General features: G+C 34.0%; 2 pseudogenes; both read right to left on the reverse strand.

Annotated features, from left to right (window-relative positions):
* Positions 1-443: 443 nt before the first annotated feature.
* On the reverse strand, positions 444-1,672 carry LOC124959398 (olfactory receptor 5L1-like; annotated as a pseudogene).
* Positions 1,673-9,471: 7,799 nt separating this feature from the next.
* On the reverse strand, positions 9,472-10,412 carry LOC124958686 (olfactory receptor 5D18-like; annotated as a pseudogene).
* Between the last annotated feature and the right edge of the window lie 4,982 nt (positions 10,413-15,394).

Consider the following 15,394-nt stretch of genomic DNA (forward strand, 5'->3'; position numbering starts at 1 on the left):
GAGGGACTGTATAGAGGGAAAAGAAGGGTGGGAGAGGTGTGGGGGAAGGAAAAAATAACAGAATGAATCAAATTACATTACCCTACGTAAATGTATGATTATGCAAACGGTATGCTGTTACTCCATGTACAAACAGAAACAACGTGTATCCCATTTGTTTACAATTAAATAAATTAAAAAAAAAAGAATCTTACTTTCATGGATCAGGGAGACCGATATGAAATGTGATCCTTATGTTCTTCTTTAACTTGCAAATGTTTCATTTCAAACCAAATATGTGTGTCTTAGAAATACCATTAACCATATTCATTTAAATATCACTAATTACTTTAAAATTATGAAGTTTTGATATTTTTGAAAGATGTTTAATCCCACAGTTGTAAATTGAAAAGATACAAATATAAGTGAATTGAAAAGCTCACTCATGAGTACTTAGCTTGTTCCTATTCCCTTTGCTCCAATACTGCAGCCCACCTACCAACGCCTCTACCTGCATCAACTTTGCAACTTAAGTCCTGGTAAGCACACATTCTGTAGGAATGTGTTTTAGAACTGAGAGTTTTTCTGAAAGCTTCTTTTACATCCTGGTTCCTCAGTCTATAGATCAAGGGGTTCAGCATGGGGACGATCACAGTGTAGAACACCATGGCCATTTTGTCAGCATCTCCAACATTGCCTGAAGGGTGTCTGCAATAAATGGAAAGGATCCTTCCATGAAAGACCACAATGGCTATGAGGTAGGAGGCACAGGTGGAAAAAGCTTAAAAACTTTGTGCCTCCCCTCTCTAGAGTGTATCTTCAGGATGGTGATGAGGATGAACAGGTAGGAGGTGAGGATGATCACAATGGTCATAGATTCATTGAAAGTAGCCATGATGAACAGCAGCACCTTGTTCACACTGACATCAGAGCAGGCAAGACTTAGGAGAGGGATAGGTCACAGAAGTGGTTGATCATATTTGATTTGTAGAATGGGATCCCAAGGGCCAAACACAAATGAATGAGAGCAGACACTGATGCTAAAAGGTAACAACCAGAGACCAGCTCTGCACAGAGTTTCTGGGACATGATGACCATGTACAGCAATGGGTTGCAGATGGCCACAAAGCGGTCATAGGCCATCACTGCCAGCAGGAAGACATCTGTGACCACACAAGTGCAAAACAAATAGGCTGGGATGGAGATGGCTTTGTTCTTGGTAAAGATTGGGGAGGGAGGGAAGGGGGGAAAAATGGCAGAATAAATCAAACAACATTGGCCTGTGTAAATTTATGATTACACAAATCATATGCCTTTACTCCATGTACAGAGAATCAAAATGTATCCCATTTGTTTACAATAAAAAAAAATTAAAAAGAACTAAAACAAAAAAAAATAAATAAAATAAAAAGGTGATTATAAAAGGGAAAAAAAAAAAGATGTTGGCCAGAATTTTGGGCACTATGATTGAGGAGTAGCAGAAGTCCACAAAGGACAAGTGACTGAAGAAAAAGTACATGGGAGCGTTCAGGTGAGAGCTGAGCTGAATCAGTGCAACCATGCCCAGGTTGGCCAGAACTGTGACTCCATAGATGAGAAGGAACACCAGGGAGAGAGGGATTCTCAGCTCGGCGACATCTGACAATCCCAGGAGAATGAACTCAGTAACAGTGGAACAGTTTTCCTCATCCATGTGCCCACTTTATATGTGGCTGGGTGTGGGGAAACAAAAACAAAAACAAAAACAAAAATTAAAAACTATTCTTCATTATGTGATGAAATTTAGTTTTCACTGGATAAAAAAATTAAAAAGTTAAAAATAAATAAAAAACAGCAGAATCAATAAGTTAGTTAATTTTATCCATAAAGAATTGTTATCTGTGCTATTCAATTTTCAAAAATGAAGGCATATCATAATGGAGATGCATAAAGCCTTTAGTTTACTTCAGAGATCACATGAAATCATTAATATTTATAAAAACTTTTCTGTATGTTTGATTAGGTTTTCAAAATTGCAAGTTTGGCATTGAATCATGAAGGGTGATGTCATCATGTTATTTGATTAGCAAAATTTCTGTATAACTTTCAAAGCCATTTTACCCTACTTGACTCTATAATCAATATTCCAAATATTGTGATCAAAGGAAATAAATTTTAAAACATATGGTAAAATTTTCTGAGTTTTCCATTCTGAAAACTGATGAGATAGGCTTATTTATAATTACTATCCCACAAGTGTTTAGGTTTTGTTGATGTATTTTATATGAGAAAGTATCTCCATATCACTATTTCTTCTATAAAATTAACCTAGTTTTTCAGCCTAATATTTGCCACAATTAGGTAATTAGTACTCTTGAGAACAACCTTCCTGTATTTACATTTTTAATTTTGGATGATCTACTTGACAATTAATTTACTTCTCTGATTCTATCTCAAGAGCTAATCAAAGATGTGCATAGGATATTATTGAGAAAAATAACCACATAATGTCACAGCATTATTTATGATAAAAAATTTAGAAATGAAGTATCACAGGAAATGTTCAAACTTATTTTTTAAGTTCAAGATGATAAAAATATTCAAAAGTATTATGAAGGAAAATATGCTTCTCTTTAAAATATCATGCCAAATAATTTTAAAGATATTAGAATTGATGCTGATAAAATGAGAGAGTGAACAATAAAGCTGAGGGACAGATAAAATAGTATCCTTATGTAATTATATGGTTTTCTTTTTCTAAATGACCAGGAAAAATGAGTTGTCCTCCTCTGAGTTCAAAGTAATACAAAATTTTGAATTTTTTTTTCTGTTTTCACGTCTGAAAAAAAAATCAGGTGGTTAGTGGTTTACAGAGCACTGCTCCTTTACCAGGAGTTGACTATGACCACTATGTGACATTTGTTAGTGATATTTTTGGTTGTCACCAGGGTAGGTGCATGTACTTATTACATCTAGTAAGGATGCTGCTTAAAAACTCTACCATCCCTCTCCCTCACCTTCACCTCCAACACAGCCAAACTCCACGGATGATACTATAAGTCGCTGAGAAACCTGCTTTCAATTGATATTCTAAAGTGCTTTGTACAGAGCTAAAGCAATCCCTCCCTTTTCTACTTCAGAGATGGTTCATGTGTTGTGTCCCTCCATGGAAATTCTCATGGGTGTCTCATTGCCACCTTCAGCATTGGGGTGACCATCAGGAGCCTCTCCATGCAGGCTTGACCAGGTTGCACAGATGGAGTTGTTGTGAGAGAGAGATGTAAAAGAAGAACTGAAAATACATTTATCCCCATTGTTCATGTTGATTTTCCTCTCATGCTAGCATTTCTTATGAGATATGTGCTTCTGCAGATAAAATTGTTCCATTTCCCATTGACAATGTCCATTACCTCAAAAGTAGAAGTATATTTTCTTAAAGCAGTGCTTAAATCTTGGCATTTCTCAAAGAATTCTCTGAGAGGAATACTACTCAGAATTTTTTTTAATCTACAATACTATTTCCCTCTTTTACACCTCATTATTCTCTCACTTATGACTATAAGAGATTTCAAACATGGAAAAAAATTCAAGTTTCCAGTTCCCAGAAAATATTATTCATATCCAAACGTTACCCCCCAAAATAATAAGCATGTATGTCAACCCACCTATGGAGTAGGTACTCAATTCCTTTCCTTGTTTCTGAAATTGTTGTGATGGAAAATGTCATTGATTTTATGTTTGTGGATGTTTCTCTGGGATCTATGTTCCCTAAGCTACTCAAAACAATTACTGATCTCTGTGGGACATCAACAAAATATCAAGAAAACTCTTGGGATTCAAACAACTATTTTCACTATGGGAAACAACTATCTTCACTATGGGATATGAACTGGGGAAAATAAATACTATGGTAGGTACACTTTATATTTCTCTTTTATGCATAGGTTATTTTAAGCTAACTCCATTCATTCAGAGTTTATGATGAATTTGATACATGGAAAGCTACATCCAATAATTTTGTCTTTGAGTTCTCATATTGCCATTATGAAATATATGGATGCATCTTTTAAGTTTGTCTGCTTTATATGTAATAGCTCCTTCCTGCAAGGTATAGGGTCTAAAGACACATTATTCTCCACAGAGTGGGGACAGTGAACCTCCTATAGTGAGAATAATAGCCATTGCTCACTTGGGCACTTACTATGTGCTATGTACTTTTCTAAATCCACCTATAACATATTTCCTCTTTATAAAAATAAATGATATAAATAATTTTATGTCCTTTACAAATGAGGTTACTGGGGCATAGACAGGTATAATTTGCCCAATGTAACACATTGAATCCCTGTTGGAGGTGGGACACATGCTACTTTTCAGTTTGCACCACCACATGACTATGGAAAGAGCATAGTTGCAAGGTCCCTTGGAGGACAGAGTCCCTGTGCAATGCTGGGGGCCTTTCTACTGGAATGTCTCACCATCCCTCCATGTCTGTTCCTTTCCTGACTACTGAACTTTGACATAAACTCAGTGTTCAAACCACAGTCTCTGTGCCCCTAGATACAGCAAACATTTTAAAGTTTCATAGAAGTAAATAGTTACAGATAAACCATTCCTAAATTCTCAAAAAACGTTTCCTAGGTTGATCTAAAGAGTTTCTGAATTTAAGGAATCTTGGGTTTCATTTTACAACTAGCATTCCTACATGCCTTTTCTCCATTTCTTCAAATTCAAGGACTTTCTCTTATCCATTCAAATTTTCCCTGTGAATTACTCTAATCAGAAAATGAACAAAACCAACATCCAAAACCTATGGCAAAAGGACAACTTTAAATGTTATCCATGACTCCTGGAGTCTTTTTCATCAAGACAAATCAATTCTTATTTTCTCTGGTATATACAAATGTATTTTCAAGGAAAAGAACATTTTACATGTGTTATAGTCCATGGAGGAATATTTTGAAATCAGATATAAAGTAGACTGATGGATGTATTTGTTTAATACCAATTCAGTGTGCTAGGTGTAAACCATACAACTTTTGCCCCAAGATGAATTACTATTGAAGAGAAGATCCCATGACAGCAAAGCTAAAAGAGTATTTGCAAAGAACATGGTTGTCCATGATGAATGTCATCCAGCAAATGCCATGCAGAAAGCTATTTGCTCTTCAATTCATCTTATACTTAAAGAATTGTGAGGCATTTATAAAAGTTGGTAGATTTTTATTTCTGTGAGAGAAAGGTAGGTTCAACACTCCATCATATTCAAACAAGCATCAACTTCTTTAACAAGACTCCTAAAGTGCATGATAGAAAACCAATTCTCAATAAGTGGAATGGACTGAAACCAAAATCCTTCTTCACAGCAAAGAAAACAAGAGCATGGAAAGAGAGAGACAGTAGAAAACAAGTAAGAGCATGGAAAGGGAGAGACTGTAGAATGGGAGAAAATCTTTAGCACCTGATATGCAAGGGGTTAATATCTAGAATATATAAAGAACTAAAAATAAACAACACAAAAACACCAAATAATTCAATTAATAAATGGGCAAAAGTACTAAATACATATGTCTCAAAAGAGTAAATACAAATGGTCAACAAATACATGAAAAAAAATTAACATTTCTAGCAAGCAGGAAAGTGCAAATCAAAACCACATTGAGATTTCATCTCACTCAGGGAAGAATGACAATTATCAAGAATACAAATAATAATAAATGCTGGTGAGGATTTGGGGATAAAAGTACACTTCTATGTTGTTGGTTTAACTATCAATTAGTATAAACATTTTCGGAAGCAGAAGATTTCTCAAAAAAAACCAAAAAAACAAAAAAACAAAACTAGTAAGGAGACCACCTTTTGACCCAGCTATTCCACTCTTTGGTATATTTCCAAAGGATTTAAAATCAGCATACCACAGAGACACAATCACATCAATTCACAGTAGCCAAGCTATAGAACCAACCTAGGTGCCCTTCAACAGATGAACAGATAAAGAAAATGGGGTATAGATACAAAATGGAGTATTACTCAGCCATAATGAAGACACTTTGTGGCATTTTCAGTAAATGAATGGAATGGGGACTATGATGCTAAGTGAAATAAGCTAGACTCAGAAAGTAAGGGTCAAATGATATGCAGAAGCTAGACCAAAACAAGGGAAAAAAAGAAAATAGAGAGGGGAATGCTAAAATATTAGAAGAGGGATCTTTGGAGTAGAGGAAAGAATTTGTGAGGGAGCGAGGAGGAATGATAAAGGGGAGAAATGATGAACCGTATCTGACCAAACTTTCCTGTGAAAGTCACCACAGTGAATCTTGCCATTATGCATATCCATGAGGAACTAATTTAGAAAAAAAAGAAAAAACTGTAAATAAATAGAAAAAAAGATTAGTTTACTAGAGGAAATGGAGCAAAAGGAAGGAAGAGGGAAGGGGAAGGGGGTGTATTGTGGACCAAATTAGAGCTAATTATATTCCATGCATGTACAATTGTGTTAAATGAACCCTTACCCATGAGTTAAACAAACTAATAAAAATTCTAAAAATGTAAAAAGTGAGCATTAAGTAGAAAGTAAAAGTAGTTGACATATATAAGTTTTATCAGAATTTATCTTATGGTCACTCCATATTTTGAATAATATAAATGTGAAACTTTAAACTTTTAATTATATTTGATTTTTAATTCACATAATATTTGTACCTATTCATGAGGTACAATGTGATATGTATTTTAATTTGTTCTAAATAGTTATACAGGACAGTAGATTTTGACACATCATACATAAATGGACTATAACTTCTCATTCTTATGGTTGTACATGACGTAGAGTTATACAGGTCATGTAATCCCATTAGTACATAGGATGATAATGACTAATTCTTTTTACTGTACTTCCTACCCCCACACTTCCTGCCCTCCTTTACCTCCCCTCTGCCTAATCAAAAGTACCTCTGTTGCTCCCTAGCATCCCCCTTACTATGAATTAGCACCTGCATATCAGAGAAAACATTTGGCCTTTGGTTCTTTGGGATTGGTTTATTTCTTAGCACAATATTCTCCAGTTCCATACATTTACCACAAAATGCCATAATTTTGATCCATGTATGTATAGAGTAATAATGGTCAACACAGGTTAATTTTTCCATATATCATCTTAAACTTTTATCATTTCTTTGTGGTATGTGCACTCAAAAATCATCTCTTCTAACTATTTTGAGGTATATAACACATTACTCTTGTTGTATTTGTCTTCAGAACACGAGTATTTATTTCCCTCTCGGACTCTCTTCCTCTCCACTGCTTTCTATTCTCCCAGTCTCTGGTAATCATTATTCTACTCTCAATTTCTCTAAGATCAACATTTAAAATTCCACATAGAAATGGGATTATGTGATATCTGTTTTTCCTTATCCTGCTTTTCCACTTCACATAATATTGTGAATTTCATTTGCAAATGAAAGTCTCACATGTTATAATTTCAACCACATAATATAATACTATGCAATATCATATTGGTAAAATAATGTTTTGGGAAGTTTAAGTGTGGATATTACATTTTATAAACTGTTTAATGATATTACTTTGATCAATAAACTTGCATGTAGAAGAACGATGAATATCTTTAATTTATATATGATAAGACCTGAGAAAATATTTGCAGTAAACATGCCTGAATTTGAAAAAGTGATTACCTCTACTGACTTCAAAACAAACTGCTCTAAAATCTATTTGTTAAAAACAACCCATATTGAATAGCTGCAATATGTTTATTTATTATAACATTGATATAGAAATGATACTGAAACCTCTTGATGTAGAATTGAGATTGTTCTACAAATACATTATTTAATTGGAATTAGAAACCCAAGCCCATATGCCCGTGAAAAGAAATATTTTCAGGAATATTTGAAAAGTTTAGTTAGTTATATTTTATCAAAATATATAGTGTTCTTTTATTTAATTTGTGGTGTGATTCTTATTAAAACATCAAAAACAAACATTGTAAGAGCCAAAATAATATGATCAAAGGAAATACTTTTTTTTGACCCATATAAAATTGTGCACCAAATTATATTTTTCCCTCCCTAAAATAAATGCAAATTGATTTTTTTCACTCTATTAATAATTGTTCAGAATTTTATCTAAGCATATTCAGTAAAGAGGAGAAAAATGGCACACATGTTATTCAAGCAAAAGTGATTTTATTAAAGTAGATATTGGTATTTTTAATCTGCATGATGAATAGGATATGGATTTTTAAATTTTATTTTGAAAAAGTATATATTGATACTAGTTATCTTTCAACATTTAAGCGAAGTCCAAATAATTTTGTTTCAAGGTGAATGAGATTTCTATTGAGAATGAATCAGGAATTATGCTGTTTCTCAACAAAAGTGCCAAAGCATTGATAATAACTGTGACATCTTCACACACAGAAAGAAAGCATGAATAACAAGTTGGCCAGGTGTGTATCAACATTGCTTTGCAGGTAAGATCTTCTCATATCCAAGATGTGGGTCTTAAACCTCTGGTGAAGTATAAGATGGATGTCACACTACCACACTGGTGCATCTTCAAAAATACAGTTAGCATGTAGACCAGATTTTCTGAAATTTCATTCTCAATAACCTGTATGCACTACGGAGGAGATGCACACACATATACTCATACATGAAAGTTATATCACATTAGCTCAATAAAATATGTGTTGGTTCATAGATTCAATATTATTTTTTTCCAACCAGAATTTATTTATGCTATTTTTCTTTTCATAGACATCATTTCCCTATGTACATGCATGATTACACGAATGGTATGAATCTGATTGTGTACAACCATAGAAATAAAATTATGTACTCCATTTGTGTACAATGAATCAAAATACAGTCTGTAAAAAATTAAAAACTAAATAAAATTAATTAAAAAATTTAAAAAAATTTCTTGTTTCACTGAAAAGAATCAGCAAAACTCTACCCATTCTCTTTTCCAAGGTCAAGTTCAAATTACACCTAGTTTATGAAAACACACTTCAAAAAACCTTCATGCATTTTAGCATTCTCTTCATGATAACCTTTATGGTTCTTATTATATCCACCATTATGCATTGATAATATACCTTATTGCTGTACTATGCCTCATTGTAACTATTATTTCTATGTTGTAAGTAAAATTCCTATGTTTATCAATAGACTTGTATATAATACATATCTTATAAAAAAGGGGAATGAAACTAATATTGAGTTATACATAGGTATCAGAAATGGCATGCATGTTGTCTTTTAAATTTCACAATCAGATTAGAAACTATATTGTGCTATCAAAATTTGTGATGAAATAATGATAAGAGAGATTGGTGATTTTTTACAAAAAGAGTCAAGTTTATTTCCTTGAAAGAAAAATCCATTTCTATTTTCTTGTACAATATGATTCTATTAATTTTAATTATCCTTAAAAACAAAGTTCAAGAACAAAATTTAAACATTAGGAACAAATATCATGATAATACTACGCTCAAAAAGAAGAGACTTTACTGCCCAATACTTTGCTGACAGTGTCCTTGACATCCTTATTTCTCAGGCTGTAGATTAGGGGGTTCAGCATGGGGATCACCACTGTGTAAAACACAGAGGCCACTTTGACCGTGTGCCTGGAGTTCTTGGAGTTGGGCACACAGTAGAGGAACAGGATGGTGCCATGGAAGATGGAGATGGCCGTCAGGTGAGAGGCACAGGTGGAGAAGGCCTTGTGACGCCCCCTGGCTGATGGCATCTTGAGGATGGTAACCAGGATGAACACGTAAGATGTGAGGATGATGAGCAGGGTGCTGACTTCATTGAATATGGCAAAAACAAAAAGTAGCAAAGAACTGATGTGGGGATCTGAGCATGAGAGGGACAGCAGAGAGGAGAACTCACAGAAGAAGTGATTGATTGTATTGGAGCCATGAAAAGACAGGTGCAGAGCAGAGCACATTAGTATCAGGGAACAGGCCACCCCCCATGCATAGAATCCTGCCACCAGCACAGCACAGAGTTTCTGGGACATGGCCACTGTGTAGAGTAGAGGGTTGCAGATGGCCACAAAGCGGTCATAGGCCATCACTGCCAGCAGAAAGGACTCGGTTACCACAAAGGTACAAAAGAAAAAAAATTGTATCACACATTCAGGAAAAGAGATGCTTCTGTCTTCTGCAACTAGGTTCACCAGCATATTTGGTGCATAGTGGAGGAATAGCAGAAATCCACAAAAGAGAGGTGACTAAGGAAAAAGTACATGGGGGTGTGCAGTGTGGTATTAATTTTGATTATGGCCATCATCCCAATATTCCCTACCACCGTGACACTGTAGATAGCCAGAAAAACCATGAACAGTGGGACTTTTAGTTCTGGATAATCTGAGAAACCCAGGAGGGTGAATGTGGCCCCACTTTTATTTCTGTCTGCGAATACCATGTTTCTTTCAGTTGGAATCTGAGAGTTAATCCTGAAAACAAAATGTTAAGATGAGTGAGAACAGATGCAGCGGGATTAACTGCCCTTTCCAAGTTCATAAAGTACATCTTTCAGAATCTGGGTATTTATAAGAAATCGACAGCATGTACACAATTTAAAAGTATCACAACATTTTTAATATTAAAAACATATGATTACTGAATTTAATTATGAGTTCTAAAATATAATTTCAACACTTATAAATACAAGAATTAGAGATGAACATACTAATGGCCATTTTAATAAATCTTCAGATAAAACTTTCAACTGTCATTGAAAATTGTAAATTTATACAAGATAAAACTATCAAGTGATGATGAGTCTCTCAGCCCTTTAGTTAAAAAAATGAGAAATTTTGAAATAAGTTAATTTTTATAAATGTCTGTTTGCAAAGTGACTTGCTAATGCTTAATCTTGTGAATTTATTTTTAATTCCACACATCACTTAAATCTGCTTCTCTGACCCAACACCTATCATATCAAAATAAATCTACCTTAAATTTTCAGTGGAAATTCTCTTTGACTTAAGGAGTTCTATTATCAATATTTGACCAATGTGTGGAGGAAAAAATAAATAAGTAGAACAATTTATAAAAGAATTTTAGTTTACCTTTTTATTCTAGTGCCAAAGAATCCTTGACTTTCCCAATTACATGCACAAAAAGAACCCTCTTCTATTCTGTGACTGAAGCCCAAATCCTCAGGCCTAAATGAATTCATTTCTCAAATATCGATTTCTGGTCCTGATTCTAGATTTAGATACTGGCATGATTTTTTTATTAGTAGTGAAGGTTTCAACTAGTGAGCACAGTAATTCTGTGACATCCATATATCACAGAAATGTATCAAAAATCAGTAACAAGATGAAACACATTAGAATGGAGGTAGGTACTTTTCTTAGTCAGGAGTAACTGACTATAATAAAACTGATAGATTCATCCCTTTGCTGGGTATCATGCTCTCTCTCTCTTTTCTCTCTCCTTCTCTATCTTTATGATATCCAGTATTTTCATTCTGTGCCTATTTTACCTGTGAAAGGGAAGAACTAACGATTCCATGTAGTAGTGTACCATGAAGACATTTTATGGGGGGCAGAGAGAGGATAAAGAAAAACAAAAACATATTTCAGTTGTTGCTGCCAAAAACCTCTCATGCCTATCCATGCTTACAAACTTCCTCTGTTATTTCAGGAAAAGTTATCTCTAGTCACACAATGTAAGAAATAGTTCTCACACAGTTCATCAATAAGGATGTTCAATCATATGCAACACTGTCATTCAATGAATATATCTGTTACTATCCTTATGAATTTACCTATTAAAGAAAAATCCCAAACAACCCACAAACTAGACATTCTAGTTATTACCTGTTTTTCTTACTATCACATTTTATTTATGTAAAGAATTTTAAATTTTATTTAAATCTACTCTTACATTTAATGCAATTACTCTATCATCACAAATGCTATAATTAAATCCCTGGTAATTTTTTTATTTTATTTTAAATTTTAGTCCAGGCAAAAATGATAGCTGAAATATCTCTCCCATTATTTTTTCAAAATTGTAATTGTTATTTTTGCTATCAGTGTTTACACTCATGTAACATTAATCAAATAGGGTTGCTTTTAATAGTCTATTCAATGTCTATTTCATTTTAATTAAACATTCTATCTTAACAACTCCTTCAGAATTTGCAAAAATGAGACAATACCTAACACCAAAATCCTCAGAGGTCGTTTTCCCCTCCCTGGTAATGTTTTTTTGTGATACTGTAGAGGGGCTTAGTTGAGCTGGCCCTCTAATATGAACCTTTATAGAAAGAGTGTACTTACTGTTCCTGGCTCACTCACAGATGTTTCCCAAGAAATTTCTAGTTTTAAAAAGGGTCAGTTTCCCATAATGAAATTTAAATCCATCTGTCTTTTGAATGTTAAAACAAACCTGCTGATGGCTAAGCAGGAACTCTCCTGGTTGGGGCGATGAACTACTTTTATCTATAGGTAATCTTGGAGATAAGAACCCTAGAGACTATCAATTGCTTCATTCTCTTGAGGTCACACATAAACAATTAAAATTAATCACCTCAATTTGATGCAATTCTAATATCTGAGAAAGTTGAGAGTAAAATATAGCAGCAACAGGAGCATTTCACATGTGACATATATTAAATTCACCTTTCCCATACCCTCATCACTGCCATATGGCCCATAAATTTCATAAATTTTATGCTCTATATGATTCATTTATGAAAATATATGCGAGTCATCATTATCAAACTGGTTTCCTAATATTTGCTAGGCATAATGCTTTTCTACCATATTAAAGAATTTGTTCATATTGGAAGAGTGAGAACATTCAGCTTTTCAGGTTGCAATGCTTTATTGAAAGTTAATCCAGGAAGTCGTACAAAGGTCAACATTCAAATGCATAAATGATCAAGTCCTTGTTAAATCTTGACCCTGTTTGTTATTCCTTTCCCCAAGTGTTATGGTTCAGATGTGGAGTGTCCTCAAAAGGTCATGTGTAAGACAATGCCAAACATTTCAAAGGTGGAATGAATAGATTATGGGAGAAGTGATTTAAATGGTGGTTCATTCACCCATATGGATTCACTGGGCAGTAAGAGTGAACATGTATGGTGTGGCTAGAGGAAAGAAGTCAGTGGGGTGTTCCCTGGGAGTTTATATTTTGTCATAGGTGAGCAGAGCTCTCTGTTTCCTGGGTGCCTTGTTCTCAGCTCCTTCCCTCCACCATACCCTACCACCATGATCTCTTGCCTTACCTCTGGCCCTCAGCTGCAGAGTTGGTCAACCATGGACTGATCCTCTGAAACCACAAGCCTAATAAACTTTTCCTCCTGTAAGTTGTTTTTGTCAGATGACAGTGACTAAAAACTAATACACCATATGTTCCCTGCGGATATGCTGACCTCCTCATTGTTTCTTAAAATAAAAGCACACTCCTTCATTATTGACTTTTATACTCCTCTGATTAGAATTATTTCCTTTAAATTTCTGCTTATATATTATTTTTAGTGAAATCCTATATGAACACACTATTATCCTGAGGGGATTACCCTATTCCCTAATATTACATTTAAAGTGTTTATCACAGAAAAATATATTTATTAAATTATTTTCTAATGTATTTTTAATATATTGTTTGTTTCCCTTACTTAGATAAATTTTCTGGGAAAGTGAGAAATTTACTGTTGAGTTCAGTGATATATTATAAATTGGTAGACTAATAACTAGCACAAAGTGCACCATGAATAATTATTGAATAATAAATATGAACTTTCATGTAAGTGGGATAGAGTCAAACCTACCAGAGCTATGGGAAAGTAGAGGGCAGAGGGAAGAGAATTCACAAAGAGAACTTCTGAATATTTCTACATGGCCAGTCAAAGTGAAAAAAACTTTTTCTAATTACAAGAGATGATGAGAACTTTTCATATATTTATTGATCACCTTTATGTCTTCTGTGAAGTGTCTGCCCAGTTCCTTAACCCATTTATTGATTGAGTTCTCTGTATTTTTGGTGTAAAGTTTTTTCAGTTCTTCATAAATTTTGGAGATTAGTGTTCTGTCAGAAGTGTGTGTAGAAAAGGATTTCTCCTACTCTGTAGGCTCTCTTTTCACATTATTGATTGTTTCTTTTGCTGAGAAAAAGCTTTGTAGTTTGAATCTATCCCACTTATTGATTCTTGTTTTTTATTTCTTACGATATTGGGATCTCGTTAAGGAAGACTGGTCCTAAGTCAACGTGATGAAGGTTTGGGTCTACTTTTTCTTCTATTTGGTGAAGGGTCTCAGGTTTAATTCCTAGATTTTGAGTTGAGTTTGTACAGGGTGAGATAGGGATTTAATTTCATTTTGCTGCATGTGGATTTCCAGTTTTCCCAACACCATTTGTTGAAGAGGATAACTTTCCTCTATTGTATGTTTTTGGCACCTTTGTCTAGTATGAGATAACTTTATTTCTATGGGTTTTTCTCTGTGTATTCTATTCTTACCATTGATCTACCTGTTAATTTTGGTGTCAATTCCAGGTCATTTTTGTTACTATTTCTCTATAGTAAAGTTTAAGATCCAGTATTGTAATACCTCCTGCATCATTCTTCCTGCCAAGGAATGCTTTGGCTATTCTGGGTGTTTTGTTCTTCTCGATGAATTTCAAGATTGTTTTCTCTATCTATGAGAAATGTTATTGAGATTTTAATTGGAATTGTGTTAAATCTGTATAGCACTTTGAAAGCATGTTCATTTTGATAATATTAATTTGCCTGTCCAAAAATATGGGAGATCTTTCCATCTTCTAATGTTTTCATTAATTTCTTTCTTTAGTGTTATGTAGTTTTCACTGTAGAAGTCTTTCACCTCTTTTGTTAGAGTGATTCCCAAGTATTTTATTTTTTTGAGGCTATTGTGAATGCAGTGGTTTTCCTAATTTCTCTTTCAAAGAATTTATCACTTATGAATAGAGATGCATTAGAATTATGTGTGTTGATTTTATATCCTACTACATTACTGAATTCATTTATTTGTTCTAGAAGTTTTCTGGAGTTTTTTGGATCCTATAAATTTAGAATCATGTCATCAGCAGATAGTGATAGCTTGATTTCTTCCAATTAATATCCTTTTAATTTGTTTTGTCTGTCTAATTGCTCTGGCTAGTATTTCAAGCATGATGTTGAATAGAAGTGGTGAAAGAGGGCATCCCTGTCTTGTTCCAGTTTTTAGAGGGAATGCTTTTAGTTTTTCTCCATTAAGAATGATGTTGGGTAACAATGGAATATTACTCAGCCATAAAGAATAATAAAATTATGGCATTTGTAGGCAAATGCATAAAATTGAAGATAAGCCAATCTCAAAAAAACAAAGGACGAAAGATCTCCCTGATAAGCAGATGATGATACATAATGGGGAGTGGGAGGGAGGCAAG

This window comes from Sciurus carolinensis, chromosome 11 (assembly GCF_902686445.1).
Source record: "Sciurus carolinensis chromosome 11, mSciCar1.2, whole genome shotgun sequence".
Lineage (NCBI taxonomy): Eukaryota > Metazoa > Chordata > Mammalia > Rodentia > Sciuridae > Sciurus > Sciurus carolinensis.